Source organism: Pelodiscus sinensis, chromosome 33, assembly GCF_049634645.1.
Source record: "Pelodiscus sinensis isolate JC-2024 chromosome 33, ASM4963464v1, whole genome shotgun sequence".
Classification (NCBI taxonomy): Eukaryota; Metazoa; Chordata; order Testudines; family Trionychidae; genus Pelodiscus; species Pelodiscus sinensis.
Window position 1 is genome coordinate 3,257,135 of NC_134743.1, and position 8,375 is coordinate 3,265,509.

The window sequence follows — 8,375 nt, forward strand, 5'->3', positions numbered from 1 at the left end:
TGCAAGTACAGCCGTTCTTGTGCAAGAACCCACAGAGCAGCCACACTGCCCGCCTGCTCTTGCGCAAGGAAATTTACAGTCTGGCGTGGTAAGAGAGGGCGTCTTGCGCAAGAGCTGTGTTCTTTTCTATCAGGTGTAAGCTCTCTTGCACGAGAGGGCAGTGTGGATGCTCGGCAGGGATTTCCTGTGCAAGAAACCTTTATGGCTAAAATGGCCATCGGAGCTTTCTTGGGCAAGAGAGTGTCCACACAGCCATGGATGCTCTTGTGCAAAAGCACAGCTCGCACATGGCAGTGTGGACGTGTTCTTGCACAAGACTTCTTACACAAGAACCCTTGTGCAAGAAACCGCCAGTGTAGATATAGCCTAAGAATTTCCCCCCATGAGCAGAATGAATTTTGTGTTGTGCACCTGTACTGAGTTCATGTGGCTTGTTTGGATGTGCCACTGTAGCACCCAAGTTATTAAATATTTTTTAAACCTTTGCCTTTTCTCTCTGCTGCCGTGTCTCCTCACCTTGTTCCATCAGCTCCCCTGGTGCCTGCTGCCCCCCTCAACCCCTCACCCTCCTTTGCTGTCCTGACTCCTGCCCTTCTCACTGCCCTCAGCCCTCCTGCAACCTGCCCCCCCTCCACCAGCCCTTCTCTCCCCCCTGTGCCCACTCCTCCAGTAGCCCCACTCTGATCAAGTGAGCTATCCCTCCTCATCCCCTCTCCTAACACCTGCCTCTAAACACCTGCACTGCCTCTCTCCTCTGGCCCTGGTCCCTCCCCTGCAGGTGTCTGCCCTTCTGCTTCACTCCCAGAATCCCCTGGCACCTGCACCTTCCCTTACCCCAGCACCTTCCTGGTGCCTCCCCCTTCCCTCAGTGCCCCTGCCTGCTTTTTCCCTGATGTCCACCCTCTCACTACCCTCTGCTCCCATTCCCCTCATGCCCCTTTGCCCTCACACATGATTTGCTCCATCCCCACCTTCCTCATGCCCACCCCTTCTTTCAAGCCTTCTCCCAGCACCTCTCCCTCCCTCCTCTAGCCCCCAGTGCCCTTACCCTCTCCTCTCCCGGCATCACCTTGTTTCCCCTCCCACTGACACCTCTCCCCTCCTGCCCTTTTCCTCATTGTCTCCACTTGGTCCCCTGGCATTTGTCTCTCCTCTACCCTGTCCCTTGGTGCCTCCCCCTTTCTTTTCCTGCCTTGCGCCTCCTCCCCTCCCCTCAGCACAAGCCCCTTCCTTCCTATTTCCTATCACACACACCTTCTGCCTTCCAGTTTGCGGGGCTGGAGTCTATGGAGCTTCTCCAGCTGCTGGCCCAGGGCCAGGCAGACGGTCTCCAAGAGACACATGAGACCGTAGTAACCACAGAGCCCCAACGCTCTGAGCAGGACCCACACGCAAAGGCACCGGAAGCCACATTTATCCTCCAGGTTCAACATCCCACCTGCCCGGGAAATGTAGCTCCCCAGAGCAAGCTTTGTGGGGCCGAATTGGTGATTCCTGGTTGAGTCTGATGCCTTGGGGTGGAGGAGAAACCTTGTCCCATCCCCTGAGCGAGTTGTGGAGCCGCAACTGGATTCACTTGCACTTCGCCAGGACTATGCACAGGACTGACAGTGTCCCAGGATCAGCATGTGCCGGGGTCAGTCCCGCTCCCCGCTGGCCGATTTGCTCCCCGACCCTTCCCAACCGGCACTGCTGCCCCCGACACCCTCCCAGCCACCCCTGCTTCCTGCCTCCCAGTTCTCCTCCTCCCAGTCTCCCCTGGCCAGCCACACTGCCCCTCCCCCCATTTCCTCCAGCCAGCCACACTGCCCCTCCCCCCATCTCCCCAGGCTAGCTACACTGCCCCTGTCTGCCAGCCCCGCCCCCCTCCTGGCCAGCCCTGCCCCCCTCCCGGCCGGTATTTTTTCCCTGGGTGGGCTCTGAGCAGCGGGCCCCCACCATGTGGGCAGCTCCGGAGCCCGGCCCCCAGCAGCCCAGCGCGCGGCTGAGCCCAGTGTGCAAGGAGCGGCTGCTGCAGCCCTGCCCAGCCAGGCACTCCTTCCGGCACGGCCCGGCCAGTGGCGAGACTCTGGGGCCCCAGCACCAAGAGGGTGGCTCTCAGGCTCGAAGGGCACGATCGGCCGCTGGGGCGCAGGCGGGCGAGTGGCGCTGGTGAGGCAGGGAGCCCGGCCGCCTCCCTCCCCCTGTGAGCGGCTCCTCCGCCATTGCCAGAGCCACACCGGAGACAGCGGCTGGCAGTAGGGGTACAAAGGTGGGGGGGCCCCCTCACAGGCGGGGAGGGGGAGTTGTGGGGATGTGCACAGGAGGGGGTGGCTGGCTGCGGGGGGCACACGGGCGGTGGGGAAGGGCAGCACTCACCCGAAGGCCTCCCGCATCCTCCACCGGCTTCATGGTGTGCGGCCCCGGCTTTTGAAGTGCCCGGGGCCGCTGGAGCATGCACAGCAGTGCTGAGGCACACCAGACTGCGCAGATTTTGATGCTGCGGCCGCCGGCGTCTTCTTGCAGGGGCGGGGGGAAGGGCAATATTCAGAGCTGGGGTAGAGACCCAGCTCCAAATATTGGTGGAGCAGGACCGCCGGCTCTAAATATTGCTGGAGCCTGGGCACCATGAGCCCATATAACTCGCCGCCCGTGGTCCATGTGGGGGGCTCGCATCGCTCCAGGGAGGCGAGGAGGGTCAGGTCAGAGGGGCCAGGGCTGGGCTGAGTTTGGGAAGGGCAGAGGGGAGCTCTCTGTGCCTGTAGCCCGCCGGTTCCTTTCCCACCAAGGCCCCAGCCTGCAGCTGCTCTGGCTTCTGCAGTTTATCCTAGACCACTAGAACTGGAAGGGCCCTCCAGAGGTCGTGGAGTCCCGTCCCCTGCCCTCACGGCGGGGCCTAGTATGGTCTGACCATCCCGATAGATGTCTGTACAACCTGCTCTTAGTTTAGATGCTTTCCCCAAAGTAAACCTTTTACCTCCACAAATTCAACAGAAAGTCTTATAAGAATGAGGGGTTTTCCTTCTGTTTTACTCTCGAGTTTTGGTTATACTCAACTACAGACGAGCCATGGGAATGAGCATTTACTGGAGCCCTGGGCTGGCTGCTGCTCAGACAAACAGGGCCTGTTGCTCTGAGCTCAGGAGCCACTAGGCACAGACAGACAGAGGGGGCCTGACCCCTCGCACTCTGAGGCATTGGGCACAGACAAGCACCCAGAGGCCATCTCTCCCCATAGCTAGTCTGCGTGTGAGGTGGTTGCTGGGTGGAGAGGAGCCGGCTGGTCCTCTGCACTTGCCAATGGTTCTGTGCAGTGCACAGACACTGTCGGCACAGGCTGCTCAGGGCTTGGCAGGAGCTCGTTCCCACTTCCTTGGGCCAAGCTCCTCTACTCCCTTTCGGTCGCTTCGTCCATCTCTCTGTGTTCACCAAGCTTAACATTCTTGGCAAAGTTTTCACACTTCAGGCTTCTTCAGTTCCCATTTGTCTAGCAACAAGCTCGCCTCCTATTTTTGCCAAACCCCGTAGCCTGGGTCATGTTATCATAGAACCATAGAGCTGGAAAAGACCTCAGAAGGTCATCGGCTGCATCTAGGCTGGCATGATTTAACGGAAAAGTTTTTCCGTTAAAAATATTTCCGCAAAAGCGCATCTAGATTGGCATGGATGCTTTTGCGCAAAAAGTGCTTTTGCGCAAAAGCATCCGTGGCCAGTCTAGTCGCGATATTGCACAAGAAAGCCCCGATAGCCATTTTAGCCATCGGGGCTTTTTTTGCGGAAAACAGTTCTTCCCTGTCTACGCTGGCCCTCTTGTGCAAGTATTTTTGTGCAAGAGGGCTTTTTCCCGAGTGAGAGCGTGAAAGTATTTGCGCAAAAAGCACTAATTTTGTACATTACAAAGTCAGTGCTCTTGCGCAAATTCAAACGGCCAGTGTAGACAGCTGGCAAGTTTTTGCACAAAATCTTGCCAGTCTAGACGCACCCATCATGTCCAGCCCCCCGCTCTAGGCAGGAGCAATCCCAGCTAAATCAACCCAGCCAGGGATTTTTCAAGTTGAGACTTAAACACCGCTAGGGATGGAGACTCCACTACTTCCCTAGGTAACCCATTCCAGTGCTTCACCACTCTCCTAGTGAAATAGTTTTTCCTAATACCCAACCTGGACCTCTCCCACCACGATCTGAGACCATTGCTCCTTGTTCTGCCATCCATCACAACTGTGAACAGCCTCTCTCCATCCTCTTTGGAACCTCCCTTCAGGAAGTTGAAGGCTGCTTTCTAATCCCCCCTCACTCTTCTCTTCTGCAGACTAAACAGACCCAACTCCCTCAGCCTCTCCATATTCTCCAGCCCCCTAATCATTTTGGTTGCCCTCCGCTGGACCCTCTTCAATGCGTCCACATCCTTTCTGTAGTGGGGAGCCCAGAACTGAACATAATACTTCAGATGTGGCCTCACCAGAGCTGAATAAAGGGGAATAATCACTTCTCTAGATCTGCTGGCAATGCTCCTCCGAATGCATCCTAATATCCCATTCATCTTCTTGGCTACAAGGGCACACTGTTGACTCATATCCAGCTTCTCTACTTAACTGGTTGGTCCCCAGTTTGTAACTATGCCTGGGATTCTTCCGTCCCAAGTGCAGGACTCTACACTTGTCCTTGTTGAACTTCATCAGATTTCTTGTGGCCCAATCCTCCAATTTGTCTGTCACTCTGGACCCTATCTCTGCCCTCAAGTGTATCTACCTCTCCCCCTGCCTTCGTGTCATCTGCAAACTTGCTGAGGGTGCAATTCATCCCCTCATCCAGGTCATTAATAAAGATATTGAACAAAACTGGTCCTATAATCGAACCTTGGGGCACTCCGCTAGAAACCGACCGCCATCCTGACATCAAGCCGTTGATCACTACCCGCTGGGCCTGACCTTCTAGCCAGCTTTCTAGCCATGTATCCACATTCCCAACATATGTTTTTGCCACTCCTCCCCACAGATATTAAAGGTCTATCTTACATGTCAGCTTGGAGAGGCACAACTCTCAGATTGATGGGAAAGGGCACTGCCCAGAACACTGTCTAGAACTCGGTGGTTGTTGGCTGTGTACACCACATTCCCAAGGCATGCGGTCCTACAACCCTGAAGGACAGAAACTGCTATGAATGCATTGCTCCGAGCCACATCTCCTCTTACCAAGGGAAGGAACGTGTATTCGTGGTTACTACATGAGGGTGGCTAACAACTCTCGAGAACTGAGGGGAGGACAAGGGTTGGCTGTATTGTGGGTGAAAGCCGGGGTGGGGAGAGGGAACAATGCTATTGGTTCCATGCTTACAGTCGATGAACACCAGCAGGACTGGGACACGAAGACACCTTTTGTTACTGTGGCACAGCCACCAATCAACTCTCCTTTGTGTTGGCAGTGAGCTCTAAGAACTATTTAGAAAAGTTGGATATACACAAATCCATGGATCTGGATTTAATACATCCGAGGGTACTGAGGGAGTTGTGCGATGTGATTGGCCGTTATCTTTGAAACTTGTGGCGATCAGGAGAGGTCCCGAGTGACCGGGCAAATTAGTCGAAACAATAGTAAAGAATAAAATTGTGAAGCATGTAGAAGAACATAATTTGTTGGACAAAAGTCAACATGGTTTCTGTAAAGGGAAATCCTGTCTTACTAATCTATTAGGGTATGTCTACATATGAGGCGTACAGATAGTTCGGAATGGCTAGCTAGTTCGAACTAGCTAGCCCGTGCCGCGTGTAGCCGCGCAGCACAGGGTTCGCACTAGCCGGCTTTTAAAAATGGCGGCGCCGGCTTTATGCTAATGAAGCCCGGGAAATTCATTAGGAAATTCATTCAGAGGAAATTCATTCCTCTGGTCTTGGCCAATTGCCTCAGCGCCGCCTGCAGCCTCAGGTACTGACCCCTCCGACCCTCCCCCCCAAGAGCAGATCCCCTGACCAGGGAGTGGGAAAGTCTCCTGCTGCTGAATTAACAGTCTCTGCCCCTCTCTCCTGCCAGCACCCTGAAGCCTCCCCTGCCGGCCCAGCTCCTGAGCCCCCTGCTGAGGGCGGCCGTGGGACAGACAGTGTCTGGGGACTGGCAGCAGGAGCCCACCCACAATCAGGTACATCCCCTCCCTCGCCCCCCCCCCTCCAGCCAGGAGCAGGAGCAGGAGCAGGAGCAGGAGCAGCCTCTGGCGGCCTGGATCCCCCAACCCCAGCCCCCCCTCTGACCCAGGGCTCCCCCTTGTCTTGCAGGAGTTCAGCCGGGGCCTTGCTGACATCCTCGATGTCCTATTGGGCAATCTCCTCGCCGAGTCCCCAGACACCGCCCGGCTCCAGCTGATTCTGGAGGTGAGCCCCGTGGGGGGGACGGGGCCATTGGCCCTGCTTCCCCGGGGGGTCGAGAGAGGAGCTGTGTCAGTGGCTGGGGGGGGGGGGCACAGTCTGAGAGGAGCCCCAGGCTCTGCCCAGAACTGGCGCCTCCCTACGGGTCCTGACTTGCCTCTTTCCCCCCCAGCACCTGAGCCCCTGGCTGGAGTCCCGCCTGCCCCAGGAGCGAGCCAGGGCCCTTGGCAGCACCACGGCCCTGCTGGGAGTCGCCACCACCCTCCCGGGGTTTGACGTAAGTGACCTCGGAGCCGGGGGGTCTGGGGCTGCAGGGCGCGGGGCTGGGACCGTCCCCGGGAGGCAGAGGCAGGGTCGGGAATGGGCCGGGAGTGATCCGCGTTCCCCTTTCCCTGGGGAGGGGCGACCCTGGGCCTTTCAGGGAGTGGCCGTTTGCGTGGGACAGGATGCTGAGGGACCCCCCCTCTTCTCTCTCCCCTCAGAACTCCGCCGACTGGCCGAGGATGGGTCACCACGTGGCCCAGCTGGGCCTTTTCATTTCGGACCCTTCCGAGGACGTCAGCCGGCTGGCCCGGGAGGGGGTGCACCGCCTCTTCCAACTAGTCCTGCACCACAGGGGTAAGTAACCCAGCTGGGAAGTGGGCCCCAGGGTCACCCTGAGGGTGCCGGTGGCGGGGGGAGGGGACCCAGCCCTTTTCCCCAGACTGGTCCAAGGGGGGATGCGTCCCTCTGTGTTCCCGTCCTTCTGCCCCCTGTGCCCCTCCATTTGCCCAGGGATGCCTGCAGGGGCCCGTGGGAGGGGAAGGGCTCAGACCTGCCAGCAGAATGACCCTGTTGTGTCTCTTGCAGGCCTCAACATCCACCAGGCAGAGGACCTGTGGTGCAGGCACTGGTACAAGGAGAGGTGGGTCCTGGCTCACAGCAACAGCGTGCGGGTGGGAGAGGTAAGGACGCGCTGCCAGGGCAGGGCAGGGCTCGGGGGTGGGGCTGGCTGGGGCCCTCGTGGGGGTAGGACGCGGGGGGGGGGAAGTGGGGAGTGAGTCACTGATCGAATGGTCGATGCATTTTCCCTCGACTATTCGAGCCGTGGACAGGGCGGCGCTGCCCCTTTGTGACGCTGTCCCGGCGTTTCAAAGGGGCGGCGCTTCCTAGGGGCAGTGACGCACGGAGCCCGGATCTCCCGTAGGAGGGGAACCAGGGCGGGACGGGGGGGTAACACTTTTCTATGGAGGTCGCTCCAAGATGTTGGCCAGTGGCCTAGGGCTGCTCTGTTGTGCGGAGGGGGGTGAGGTCTGGGAGGGTCTTGGGGGCAGGAGGAAGGTGTGACCCGAGGCAGGGGTTTGGGGTGCAGGGTGAGGAGAGCGTCTGGGTGCAGGGTCTGGAAGGGAGTTTGGGGGAGGAGGAAGCTGTTTTAGCCCCAGGAGTTGGGGCCGGGCTCTGGGCCGTCAGCTGAAACCTCCTGTGCTCTTGATTTCAGGTCTTTGGGCAGCTCTTCACACCAGAGCAGGAGAATGCCTTTCTGGAGACTGCTCTGCACGCTGCCCGCTCCCCCCTGCGGCGCCACAGCAAGGCCGGGCTGGTCCTGGCCCACGCCCTGCAGGGGCAGGCCCATCAGCTCCTGGGATACATGGTGAGCAGCAGGAGCAAATGCAGGAGAATGGGGCAGGGGCAGGGTCTCCTTCTCTTCCCCTCAGTGAGTCCCCCCCACCCCTTTCCTCAGGCTGCCCCCCCCCCCATGTCCTACCCGCATGGTTGGGGGAGAAACCGTGTCCTAGGAGGCGGGAGGGGGCAGAGGTGTCAGGAGCCCTGGGGGGGTCAGGAGCTCACCCTACGGGCTGCAGGCCTGACAGGCGTGACCAGAGAGCAGAACAAGTCTCAGCGCAGGGGGGAGGCGGGTGGAAATCCCGGGGGGCCCAGTACCCCTGAGTCCTTGGGGGATGAACCGCTGACGGATTCTGCTTCCCTTGCAGCAGGAAGACAGCCAGTGAGGGAGCTGAGGAGCCAGCAGCTGCGTCCCCCTCTCCCCAACCCTCCTAATTG